At 38.4% G+C, this 13536-nt stretch overlaps 1 protein-coding gene across 2 annotated transcripts in view; it reads right to left on the bottom strand.

The window, feature by feature from the left end:
* Nucleotides 1–13536, bottom strand: part of LOC150106639 (stromal interaction molecule homolog) — a 341067-nt gene that overhangs the window by 218923 nt on the left and 108608 nt on the right. The window lies entirely within an intron of this gene.

The following is a 13536-nucleotide window of genomic DNA, read 5'->3' as shown; positions in this document are numbered from 1 at the left end:
TGTTTGGACTGTCGCCAGCTTCACGAATTGATACCGGATAATGTTCGGTTGACTTTCTCTCCACAGCCTTTATTGGAGGAAAAAGCTTCTTGCAACTACTACTTTTTTTTTTTTTTTTTTTTAGCAATTTAATTTTGACTAAATAACATTATGCAATAAGAAATTCATATCAAAAAGCTTTGAAACCATAATGAAGGAAATGCACTCAACACTTTCCTTCCTTTTCTGGCATTGATTATTCTTTACGAGATAAAATTGTAATAATTACTGTTTTAGATATACATATACACATAGAATGTTTCGAATTAAAGTACCCCTATTCATAGCAATCTGTAATAAGAACGAGTTGACAAAATACTCTCAAACTTGGCGAGTATCCTAACCAAATAATGAAGATTTTGGCAAAAAAAAAAGGTCAAAAATGACCGAAAGGGGAAATATGGCGCTGTGAGCGAGAAAAGATAGTGAATATTACATACAACGTGAGCTGTAAGGCAGTATAAAAATAGGAGCAAGACTCGATCTACAGTCAGAGTCGATTTATTATATATGAATGCTAAGAATTGTGAGTGAATTGAATTCATAGTGATGGTAATGGACTTTTGTAAGTGATACTTGTTGCAGATGAGTTCTGAAGATCTCGCCATTTTATGCCCGTGCTTTTATCCAAAAAATTCGGAGTTTTCCAGAAGTGCACGGTAAGCGGTTTTTTCTTTTTTTCTCAGCTTCTGACACATCACATTGATAGACATGGGAAAACAAATAGATGAGGCGATATTTGAGGAAGTATATCGTGAATTCATCAGACTTGGCGAGCTGCTTAATAACAACTGGCCAGGAAAGGTGAAACTTTATGATATGTTTCCCCCCGCAAGCGTCACAGGCGATGACGCCGCTAAAATGGAGGAACAGTTGGAATCGGTGATCTCTACTCCCTCAGATTTTGAAGAGGTCCGCGCACGCAAGAAGCGCAAAAGAACCGTAGAACCACTCAAAGATAAAAAAATGGAACAAGACAGTCCAGTTTCGGACTCCACTGCTTCTCCTAAAGGAAAGTTGCCTCCGATCATACTAAGAGAAAAATACAGATGGTCAGCTCTAAGATCTACAATGTCCAGTTTACAAACTGATTACACAAAGGCCAAAAATGTGGATGAGGGTTTCAAAATACAACCCGCCACGGTGACAGATTACAGAAAATTAACAAAGGAAATGGACGTCAGAGATATTCAGTACCATAACGTCTCACTCAGTTCAGAAAAAAAATTAAGTGGTTCTCCACTCGTGGCGTCTGTGAAGACATTGATCCAGAAGAGATAGCTGCTGATCTTAACTTACAGGATCTGCCTCCTATTAAGGTCAGCAGAACGTATAGATCTGACAAGACTCCCATGCTGTTAGGTCTTGTAGAGATACATAACATTTACAAAAATATTTAACTTAAAATCAATCTGCGGGCTCATCATCACACCAGAGTCACTCTGGAAAAGCGCATGTTCTGGGCAATGCCACAGGTGCCAAAAGTTTGACCATGTCCAGAAATTGTGTAAAGCTGAGTTTAAATGTCTAAAATGTGGGGATAGCCACAAAGCCAATATCTGTACAAAGCCGAAAACCACCTCGGCTAAATGTGCCAACTGCGATGGCCCTCACCCTTCCAACAATAAAGGATGTACTCAGCACCCAAAGAACAGACGGTTGGAGACAGCTAAACAGTTCCTCCTCTAGTACGAGGCCCCTACACCACAGCCAGAGGACTTCAAAGATAAAGGGTGCCAAAGGCAAGCAAGAAGCTATGCAGATGTGGCCCATACAAACAAGTCAACACCAGAACAGAATCAGCCAACATCACCTACAAACCTGACAGCTGTTATTACGGCCTCTCGAGCAAACATGTTACAAGACTTCAGCCTGTCTAACCCTTCAGCAACCTCCACCAAAAGATTCCTATGCGAAACACAGGCCATCCTCACAGCACTTATAGATGAATAGAAACAAACTAATTCCAGCCTCTCTTCAGATCGTTGCATGGAATGCAAATGGCCTCAGAAACAAAATTGTGGAGCTCCAATATTTTACTTATAGATATCAACCAGATGTTATTCTAATAAGCGAGACACATCTAAGACCTCAGACAGCCCTAAAATAAGGGGTTATATCCTATACAGAACCAACATGTTAAACTATAGATGCGACGACACTGCCATCTTTATTAAAAATTCTATCAAACACCATTCTGTAAACAATCCTCCAACCACTAACCTGTCACAGGCGTGGAAGTATTCTCTAGCTCGACTGGCAGACTGAAAATCTACTGCATTCTGATTTAAATGCCATCTTAGGCGTCAGAGTCCATCATTATTGCTGGAGACAAACTCCAAGCACCCTGCCTGGAATTGTAGAACCACCAACAAGAAATGACTGCATTCCTTTCCAACCATAGGATCAAACTATGCTGTTGTGGCAAGCCCCACTGAACCAACTCATCTTAGTACGTTTGGCACTGCTGACATCCTGGATACAGCTATCCTGCAAGATATTAAACTTCAGTACAGCCTAAAATCATTGAACGAGTTGTCATCTGATCGTAACCCAATTCTACTACAGCTGGGAAAACAAGAATACCTGTCTCCTCCCTCTCACTCATTTATATCGTGGGGAAAGATTGTCAAAAGTACTCCGGGATTGCATTGGACCTGTTCCTCATATAAATTCAAAAGAAGATGTCGTAACCGCAGTCATAAACCTCACCCAACAAATTAACTCCGTATAATGGCAGCCACCTCCTAGATCTGTCCAGGCTTGGGGACAGATTTCTGTCCCCAAGCCTGGTCGTCTGTCCGAAGACATTATGAACTTGATAAAAAAAAAAAAAAAAACAGAGCATGGAAAAGATTTCACAACCCTCGCGCGCCACAAGACAAAACAGTTCTTAATAGACTAAATGGGGCAGTGAGAAATGCACTCAAAGCTCACAGAGACCAATTATGGGAAGAGAAGTTAGCCTCTATCTCATCTACTGATCCCTCTATTTGGGGACTACTAAGAAATATCAGAACCAAAGGCAAATACCACCCTTACCCCTATACTTTCTGACCAGGGCCTTGTATACACAGACGTAGAAAAGCAGAAGCCATAGCAAAAAATTTAGAAGAGCAGTGCAAACTCATATAAAAACTTAGACTGATCACTTATATAAAATAAAATCACTTGTATAAAGTTTTAATGAGTGTCAGACAGGTCAGACATTCAATAAAACTTCCTGATACCGGTGCTGACCATATTGCACCCACATCACCTGCTGGAATATATGATATTATAAAAAATTTAAAGAACAAAAAAACTCCTGGTCCAGATGGCATCACAAATAGGGTGATCAAGTTGCTGCCCTGAAAAGCTGTAGTGCACCTGACCATAATAATAAATGTAATCTTAAGGTTTCACTATTTTCCTCCCACCTGGAAACAGGCTGATGTAATCCCAATTCATAAGTCAGGCAAGAACCCGCACCTGCCTCACAATTATTGTCCTATCAGCTTCATCTCCAACTTGGGTAAGATTGCAGAGAAGGTCATCCGCACGACTTCAACTTCAGTAAATGAACTAAACATCCTTCCTAAAGAGCAATTCGGTTTTCAGCAACACCATAGTACTACCCAGCAAATCCTCAGAATAACTGAATATATTACCACCAGTTACAAATGCCGTCAATACACTGGAGCTGTTTTTCTTGATTTATCCAAAGAACTCTTCGGATTGCTACATAAACTTATCTCAGCCGGTATCTCACTGAAAACGGTACATCTAGTTAGATCATATCTACAGAATAGATGCGGTACTCAGGCCAAGACATGGCCGGAGTACCGAAGGGATCCCTGCTATTCTCTATATAGATGTCAGACATTCCGCACAACCCAATGTCATCCATCATGGCCCTATATGCGGATGATACATCATTATTGGCCAGATCTCTCCGGCCACACCTAATTAGTAAAAAGCTTCAAGAAAACATTCTAAAGTTAGAGAAATGGTTCTCCAAATGGAGACTACAAGCAAATCCCCCAAAAAGCTCAGCCATTCTCTTCACGAAACGATCGATATCTCCTGCAGGAGACATCTTACTATTCAATACTGAAATTCCCTGGCAGACAGAAACAAAATACCATTTGTCGTGCTCGACAAAAAATTAACTTTTAACCAACACATCAAGACTGCGTGCGCAAAGGCATCTAAAGGCCATCGCCCAGATCTATCTAATTAACAGGAACAGCAAGCTAAACATCAGAATCAAATTGCTTTTATACCAGCTGACGATTCGTCCCATAGCCACTTATGCTCTTCTCCTGCCTGGAGCCATACCTCCATTACTAACATTCTCAAACTGCAACGTGTACAAAACAGGTGCCTGCGAATGACTAAGGGCCCCCCATGGTTCATCAGAAACAATCAACTTCATCGAGATACAAATATTCCTTATATCTTCTCTTTCCTACAATCTTTAGCAACAAAGTTTTCCTAAAAACGTCTACATCTCAACGATCTAGTTCAGCAGTAGCCTACGATGGGTCTCACTTTGCCTGAACGTGCCTTGCTTATGAAGTGTTTCTATAAGAATGGTGAAAAGGCTACAACAGCACTTCGCGAGTACAGATGACTAAAATATTTGCGAAAAGGCCCATGGCACAAAATGCAGTGCAGCACATACTTTGTCGATTTGAAGAGAAGCATTTTGACAGTCAAACCAGAAAGATGTCATAAAGATAAAATTCAGCAAGTAACTGAAGTTGTTGAGAAGTCAAATGAGAATGCTGTAGGTTCATGCAGTGAACGTGCCGTAGCAAGACAATTCGATTTACTATACACAACAGTTTGGAGAACTCCATGTAAAGCGTTGCATTGCTACCCGTAAACCTAAGCCACTGCCAAAAGTTGAAAATGGGAGATTCCAGCGTCCAAGAAACGTTTGTTATTGGGCTATTCTATTTTTTTTTTGAAGAAATCCATCGAACCCGATCTGTGAGGTTACGGGTGTGCGTTATCGGGACATGTTGAGCAGTTTCGTCATGCCACAACTGCAGCAAAGATCATTATTAATGCCTGAATACAAGTTTTGATAAAAGACAGAACACAACCACACGACGTGAAGTTCAATTATTTCACAGAGAACAGTGATCAGTTACTCATATTCTATGAAATGGCCACTGCATTCATCAGACCTTAACTCCTGTGACTTTTTGCTTTGGGGGTTTACCTCAAAAGCATGGTGTATCGTGGCAAAATTCGTCACCTGACAGATCTGAAAGAAACTCGCACATCGTGTGCAAACCTCTCAACAGATCAGTTGCAGTTCGTTAAACAACAGTACCAGTCCTGCACAAAGGCTAACACACTAAATATCACTTCCATTGATCATCCGGATCTCCTTCACGGCTTCTTGCAGTATGTCAAACTCCATGTGATATATTTTATGTATCGCATTATTGTATGAAATGAGCAAAATAAACATCATCGAATAACTTCGTATGTCATCGAGTGAATCATTTTACAATCACATACCTACCAGTTCACATTAATGTAGTTTTCCCCAGTTCACAGCGCCATATTTCCCATGTCGATCATTTTTAACTTTTTTATTATTATTATTGTCAAAATTTCTTTCCCCATGATCTAATTAGGCCATCTACCAAGACGAAGTATTTCGTCTACTGATTCTTTCTTTCTTTTTCTCTCTCTCTCTCTCTCTCTCTCTCTACAGATTACTCTGAATATGGGTACTTTGATTTGAAACAACCTGCGCACACACACACAATTACTGAGTTATGTTTACAAAGCTTTTATGAATTCATAATAAATTCTGAATATAAACAGAAATTTCTATTATAGCCAAAATAGAAACTTATACTCTATATATAATCAAATATTCCTCTGGGAGGAAGGAAACGGCTCTAACTTATTACGTCTTGAATCGATCCTCATAATAAACAAGGCGAGATCACAGAACGATAAGGTTAACCTCTAGGGTACAAAGGACCCGAAAAGGTTTAGAGAACAGCAATACAGTAATTCCTCCAGCATATAATCACCTCTGTATCAATAATCCTTGATACAGAGGTGATTACAATTTTCAATTACTCAATACGACACTTCTACGAAATCTGAGAGAGATTCTACGCAAGAACTCAAAATCGTACTAATAATTTACTCAAAGCAAATTCACAGGAGAAATAAGGATATCATTATCGCTTCATCCTCTAAGTAGTCGCCTATACTGCACAAAATACACGAAGAAAAAAATACTCAACCTGAGATCAATTATTGAAAGTATTGGCTCGTCTACCAGAAGGGTTGTCAAAGCATTTAGATAATTATTAAAAAGGGCAGACTCCACCGCTTCATATATGTATATATGAAGCGGTGGAGTCTGAACACCGTTCTCTGATAAAGCACAGCAACCTTGAAAAAGATGAAATCATGACAAGCTTCGATATCACTTTCCTTTTCACAAATGTTCTCAATGAAAAAGAAATAACATTACTGAAAAATAAATTCTCCAGTAAAATCATAGCACTCTTAAAATCACTATGTAAATTAAGGCTACCATTGTGTACAATGACTATTTACAAAGCAACTCAGACCTGGCAATGGAGAACAATATTTTCAGCAAATCTCTGTATGGAAACACTCGAAGAGCCATAACCACTTGTCCGTAGGTGGTCTTAAATGATCTGAACAAGCAATATCCAAAAATGAAAATCATCGCAGAGGAGTTAGAAACCAACGGTTTTCTTCCCTTTCTAGACTTTAGAAAGGGAAGAGTGACAGGTTGAAGATTACAATATATGGAAAAACCAACCCACACTGGCAAATGTTTACGTGTTCGGTCTTATCATTACGAACCCCGAAAACTAGGGATTATCAACATCGGGATTCGAGCCAGCACTCTCATTAATGAATGAAGAAATACCAAAGCGAAATTTTTTCGACCATATTCTAGACGAATGGCTATGAGATAAACTAAACAACTCATTCCATTCACACACCATGAAACTGATTAGAGCAGAATGATAGATTACGTTTCCCTCCCGTACACTAGCTCCACAACAACGAGAAAATTCGAAGAACAAAATCCGAACCAAACTACGACTATTGCTTCGCCCAGTGAAACCAAAACACGACAGCATTAAATAACCAGGTATTCCTGCCTTTGGTATGATTGCAATGTCCCATATCAAGAATAAACACAAATTTCTATAAAATAGCGTAAAGAAGAATACGTTAGAGACATCACATACGGGAGCTTGTGGTTTCAACTCTATCCAGTCATGTACTAAATTCTACAGATGCAAACGACAAAATCTACTTAGTAAAGAGGTACCACATCTCTTGTGCTCCAGAGATCTGGCACCGATACCATCAGAAATTAAAAGATACTAGAATCCACAGATACCGTTTCGCATTGACTTTGAGCAAAATGGGGGGGGGGCTTCGACTTAGCCTCCCGTAAATCCATTCGTCAGGCATGTTGCTAATTGCTTAGAGATTACAACATTTAATGAAGTCGCACACATTCGTAATGGAAAAGTAATCGCGGATAAATGAAGGAAATGCATTTTCTAGCCCATTTTGTTACCTTTTATTAGAAACGTGAAAGCTGACCTTATTAGAGGAGGCCAGCTTTCACGTTTCTAATAAAAGGTACACGGCCACAAATGTCGAATTTGGGAAAGAGAACAGCCATAAGTTGTAGAGGAACAAGAGAATGACACTCCCAAACTGAGCATGTGGTACGTCCTGACTTCGCATCCATGGTTAGGCAATTCTTATTCGAGGAAGCCACAGTCGTCGTACACTACAAAAAATGACTCTTTCGAGATGACGGAGTCCGACCATAATATGCCAACCCATTGAAAGCTTTCATGAATGAGCGGTTTGGGCACGCACTGCTGGAAGAGTGAGTAGTATGGTCTTCGGGTCACTGAATTTTACCCCTTCTATTTTGGGGGTGGGGGAATACGTAAGAGATCTCGTGAATCATCGACATTTGTTGGAAACAAGAGGATTGTCTTCTGCGTTTAAGGTAGAACGTAGTTCTTTTAGCTTGTAAAAGATTTTGTTGTTATTAGTCCTGCCAGATACTCTAAACATATTTTGTTCAATACAATTTGTTCAGTATTAACGCTCAACTGGAATGATAATAGTGTAATTTGTTCATACGCAGTTTTCAGGAATCCATCTAAAGTGGAGCTCCAAGAGTTTTTCTGGCTCTGAATTTGATAGTTTCTTATCCACTCAAATCTGCTCTCCGATCCAATAATATGTGAAGACTATTTCACAAATTCTCTGATGTTGCTTAATATTTCGCAACACATCCGAACTGATTTTATGAGTAATTTTAATGAAGGGATAGGAAGGAATAAAATTCACCGTGATTAAGGCCATCTCCAGTTGTTGTTGTTTTTTTTTAAATAATCGCTTCTATTTAAGCTGAACATGGGAAAATGGATATAAATATACCTTGCCGCCATTGAAGTTGTTCAAATGATGGAAGCTGTGGGTAGGGAGAGTCGATCGCCGCAGTGCCATAGACGTAGCGTAAATATTTGTGTGTCTTGCCGTTTGCTTGCCCTCTGCCTAATTTAACCATCAGTATTTTATTTAAAGTATTTATACTTCATATAATCCAGTGACTGACAGAATCATTTCTCTCGGAGTGAGTGGACATCCAATGAATATGACCATCATTCAGGTTTATGCACTTATTACAGAGGCACCAGAAGAAGACACCGAAGAATTTTATGGCAAGTTACAAGTGATAGATGCAACACCAAAGCGAGATTTATGGCTACTTATCGGAGATTGGAATGCAAAAGTGGGAGAGACTCGGGAACAAGGAGTAACAGTCGTTTTGGTTTAGGTATTCGTAACACTGCAGGGAAGAGACTAGTTGAGTTTCGTGCAGAGAATTCTTTGTTTGTTGCTAACACCTGCTATAAACAGCACAAAAGATCGTACACATGGATATCACCTGATGGACAATACAGAAATCAAATTGAACTTGAATATATACTTGAACAAAGAAGATGGAGAAGTGCAATTCAGTCTGTCAAGACTGTGGAACAGACCATGAGTTATTAGTGGCTGCGATACATGTGAAATTACGGAAATGTCGATCAGATATGATCTTGGAAACATACCAGCTGAATACAATATAAGCATACAGAACAGATTTAACACACTCAATTTGTATGAAAGAGAACCAGTTAAACTATGGGAAGATATTAAAGATATAATTAAAACAGAAGCAAAGAAGAATATTCCAACAGTCTGTAAGAAGAAGTCCAAATGGCTGTCAGAAGATGTCATCAAAACTGCTCAGAAAGGTGGAAAATGAAAGCCACAGGAAATTTGCAGGAAGTACGGCATTTGAATGCAGAGTTTCAACGACAAGTCAGAAGAGACAAGAAAAAATACTTTAACCAGGAATGCTAACAAATAGAAGACCAAAACAAGAAAAGAAAAACAATAGATCTTTTCAAAATGATCAGAGAATTAATAGGAAGTTTAGTGCGAAGGTGACAATATTGAAAACTAAACACAAAGGATATCTTACAGAAGCTGCAGACATCAAAGAAAGATGGAAAGAGTATACAGAAGCCCTTTATAGAAAGTACTCCAAAATTACTGAGAAATTTGAAGAGCAGGATTATACACAAGAGCCAGTACACTACTGGAGAGTGAAGTGAGGTGGGTACTGCAACAGCTATCCAGTAAGAAGGCACCAGGAGGAGATGGAATACCTATTGAGCTGCTCAAAGCCCTGGGAGAAGAGGCAGTTAAAATTTTAACAGCTCTATGTCAGCGAATTTGGATCACAACTACATGGCCTAGGGAATAGAAAAAATCAGTTTATATACCTTTATTGAAGAAAGGCGATGCAAGAGGGTGCGAAAATTACAGAACTATAGCACTGATTTCTCATGCAAGTCTTACTTAAGATCGTTCAGGAAAGATTGGAACCATTCATGAAGAGAGAAATGCCAGATGAACAGGCAGGATTTCGAAAAGGCAGAGGAACAAGAGATCAAATCTCCAATATGAGATGGATAATAGAAAGAGCACAGGAATATCAAAAGAATGTCTACCTTTGTTTCCTTGATTATAGCAAGGCTTTTGACTCTGTAGGTCATGTGAAACTGGAATGTGTTTTAAGAACAATGGGAGTCCCAGAGCATTTCATTATCCTTCTGGGGAATCTTTATTATGAACAAGAAGCTACTGTCCGAACATATCTTGGAGAAACTGAGTATTTCACAATAGGTAAAGGGTGCGACAAGGATGTATTTTATCTCCTTACCTGTTTAACTTGTACAGCGAATACATTTTAAGAATGGCAGGGCTGGAGGAGCCTTCAGTTGGAATTAAAATTGGTGGAAGAAATATTAATAATTTGAGGTATGCAGATGATACCACCTTGCTAGCAAAATACAAAGAATATTTGGAGAAACTTATTATGCAAGTTAAAGAAGAAAGTGCTAAATATGGTCTTAAACTTAACCTCAAAAAGACAAAAGTTATGACAGCATGTGAACTTAATGATTTTGAAGTAGATGGGGAGAAAATGGAAGCAGTTAACCATTTTATGCTCCTAAGATCCCGAATTGATAAAGATGGTTATCGTACTGAAGAAGTTAGAAGATTATTACTCGGAAAGAAAGCAATGACAAATCTAAGCAAGATCTTTAAAGATATTAGCCTCGCAACAAAAATCAGAATCGTGAAAGCAATGGTATTCCCTGTGGTACTATGGATGTGAAAGTTGGATCCTGAGAAAGAGTGAAAGAAGGAAGATAGATGCATTTGAATTATGGGTTTGGAGACGCTTACTAAGAATACCATGGACTGCAAAGCAAACCAATAAATCAGTGATAGACAGAGTAAAGCCAGATTGCTCCCTCGAAGCTATGATCATCAAGCAAAAATTGTCATACTTCGGACACATTATGCGAGCAAATTACGGTCTGAAGAAGATGATGCTTGCTAAAGTTGATGGAAGCAGGAAAAGAGGAAGACCAAGAATTACATGGGTGGATGGTGTTAAAGAAACAAATGGAGAGTGTATGTTCGTGGGATCACCAGGAGTTGGAAACGACTCGATGGAATATAACACACACATTTATACTTCAGCTGTTTTTTTTTTTCTATAAAAAGTTAAAATTTATGCTTTCTTTTCGTCAGTTTAAACCTTAATAAGCGGTCGTATTATCTATCATTCTAAGAGCAGAAACCGATTTTTCGTCAATTTGTACAGCCAGAAATACTTCTAATTTAACCGTTTTGAAACTTTTCATTTCTTCTGAATTTTAGTGATTTATTTTCGCTGTATATTAGTAATGGTAGAAGTACCACAGTCTGGGAAACGCTGATCGAGATAAAGGATTTGGATCAAGATCGGTCAAGATACGATCGGATAGCTGGCCTTCCGCTACTGCAGCATTTCGCTAACGGATCTGAAAAAATTGTGCTCTAGAACTAATTCATGTTTTATTGATTTTTTATACTCCCCTATTACATTAGTATTTTTTATCATGCAGCTTTTGTATTTATTTCATATTTAATTTATTCTAAAAATGAAGATAATTACTAATTATCATACTTCAATTCTTTAGAAAATTATCAAGAAATCAATTAGGCCCATATGCATTATCTGCAGCCTCTTAACTAATAAATTTTCGCATATTTCCCAATATGGATTCTCTCGTTCACTCCACAGATTCATTTTACTTCAAACAGACAAATTTCATGGAAAAGAATGGAAGAAACACTTAGAGATATCAAGAACAACTCTTGGTATCTCTAAGGAATTTGGTATAAAAGCCTCTTGAGAAAACTTCCGTCTTACAATTTCCTGTATTTCATAACTGGGTTCTCAGTTTCTCTTGTGGCGCACTACATGCGATGAAGGGACAGTTCTTGATTTTACTACACAACCAGTGCCTAGGAAATTGGAGTTAGTCCTTTCATTGATCATCCTCCTCCTAGATATAGTACAGATCTTCGACTGACTGCAAATCCACAATTTCCATGGCACTACACTTTATTTGGTAAACCCTGAACAACTTCCTGAATATTCAGTACAGATTTAAGACTGCAGAGATTCTGTACTTCGGTACTAATACTATACACGCTATTAACAGACATAATATAATTGCATAGAATACAGCTGCAGTTAAATAACGTTATGACAGAAGAAACTATCACTAAGAGCGACAGATCTCTGTGTTATTGTTCTGTTAATTGCAAGTTTTCCGGCCGGCCTGCTTCATCTTCTGGGCAAGATGCGAGTTTTCTCCTTGGGGGGGGATTATCTTCTTGGCATAGACAGGCATTATGACAAATTAGAAGAAACTAACACTACGAGCGACAGATCTCTGTGTTATTGTTCTGTTGATTGCAAGTTTTCCGGCCGGTCTGCTTCATCTTCTGGGCAGGATGCGAGTTCTCTCCTTTTTTTTGGGGGGGGGGGATTATCTTCTTGGCATAGACAGGCATATCGCCTCCTCAGTATCCAAGAAACTCTTTTGTTCCATGTGATACTCCCAACTGTGAATGACATTTAGCTGTCCAGACATCGATAATCTCTTCAATCATACAATATTTCTACATGTGGATGATCTCTAAAAGTTGACTCAGAGCAAAAAAAAAAAAAACGCAATCTGATGACCATCGCTTGGCGACTCACTCAACTCTTTCAAAGACCTTCAATTTCTGATTAATGCATTTGTAGACAAATATTTCAGTAAGCTAATAAGCAGAAATGCTAAAATAGTTATATATAAAACGCTCATTAGAACCGTAGTTACAAAAGGGAACGAAGCGTGGACTCAGTGAAAAAAACAGTTTGTGGAAATTTGAAAAGGAAAATTATAAGAATTTATGGACCTATTGAAGAAAACAGTGTATGGAGAATATGGTATAACAAAGAAATCAGTCAGATACTAAATGACGATATTGTTAGGTTCATAAAAGCACAGAGATTGCAAGAGTTAGGTCATGTAGAGAGAACGGAAGACTTCCATATACCAAGAAGAATGCTGAGAGAGAGAAGATATATGCAACAAGGAAAAAAGGATGACCGAGATTAAGATGGTCGCTGATAACGTAATCCAAAACTTGACTATTATGAAAGTGAAAGACTGGGAAAGATTAGTCAAAGATAGAAGATTATGGAGACAAGTTGTACAGGAGGCTAAGGCTCACAACGAGCTGTAATAACGCCGGATAGGTAGACAAATATTTTAATAGTCATTGTTATTAAAATTAGAAGCCATAATTTACCTACTCTTATTTCTGTTTTCATTCCCTCTATTGCTCTAAACAATGGTGAAGAAAAAGTGTTCATTATTACAACTTCTCTTCGTGTTTATTTCCAAAAAACTATTCTGTACACTAATATCCACTGAATAACCTACTGTTCGTATTGATCACCATAAAATAAGTACCTTACTGTGGCACTTCGACAGATGAAATCAAAAACTT

Source organism: Typopeltis vanoorti, chromosome 5 (genome assembly GCF_054136105.1).
Source record: "Typopeltis vanoorti isolate ZY-2024b chromosome 5, IOZ_Tvanoo_1.0, whole genome shotgun sequence".
Taxonomy (NCBI): Eukaryota; Metazoa; Arthropoda; class Arachnida; order Uropygi; family Thelyphonidae; genus Typopeltis; species Typopeltis vanoorti.
Note: the sequence above shows the minus strand (reverse complement) of the source record. Positions and strands in the feature narration are given on the sequence as shown.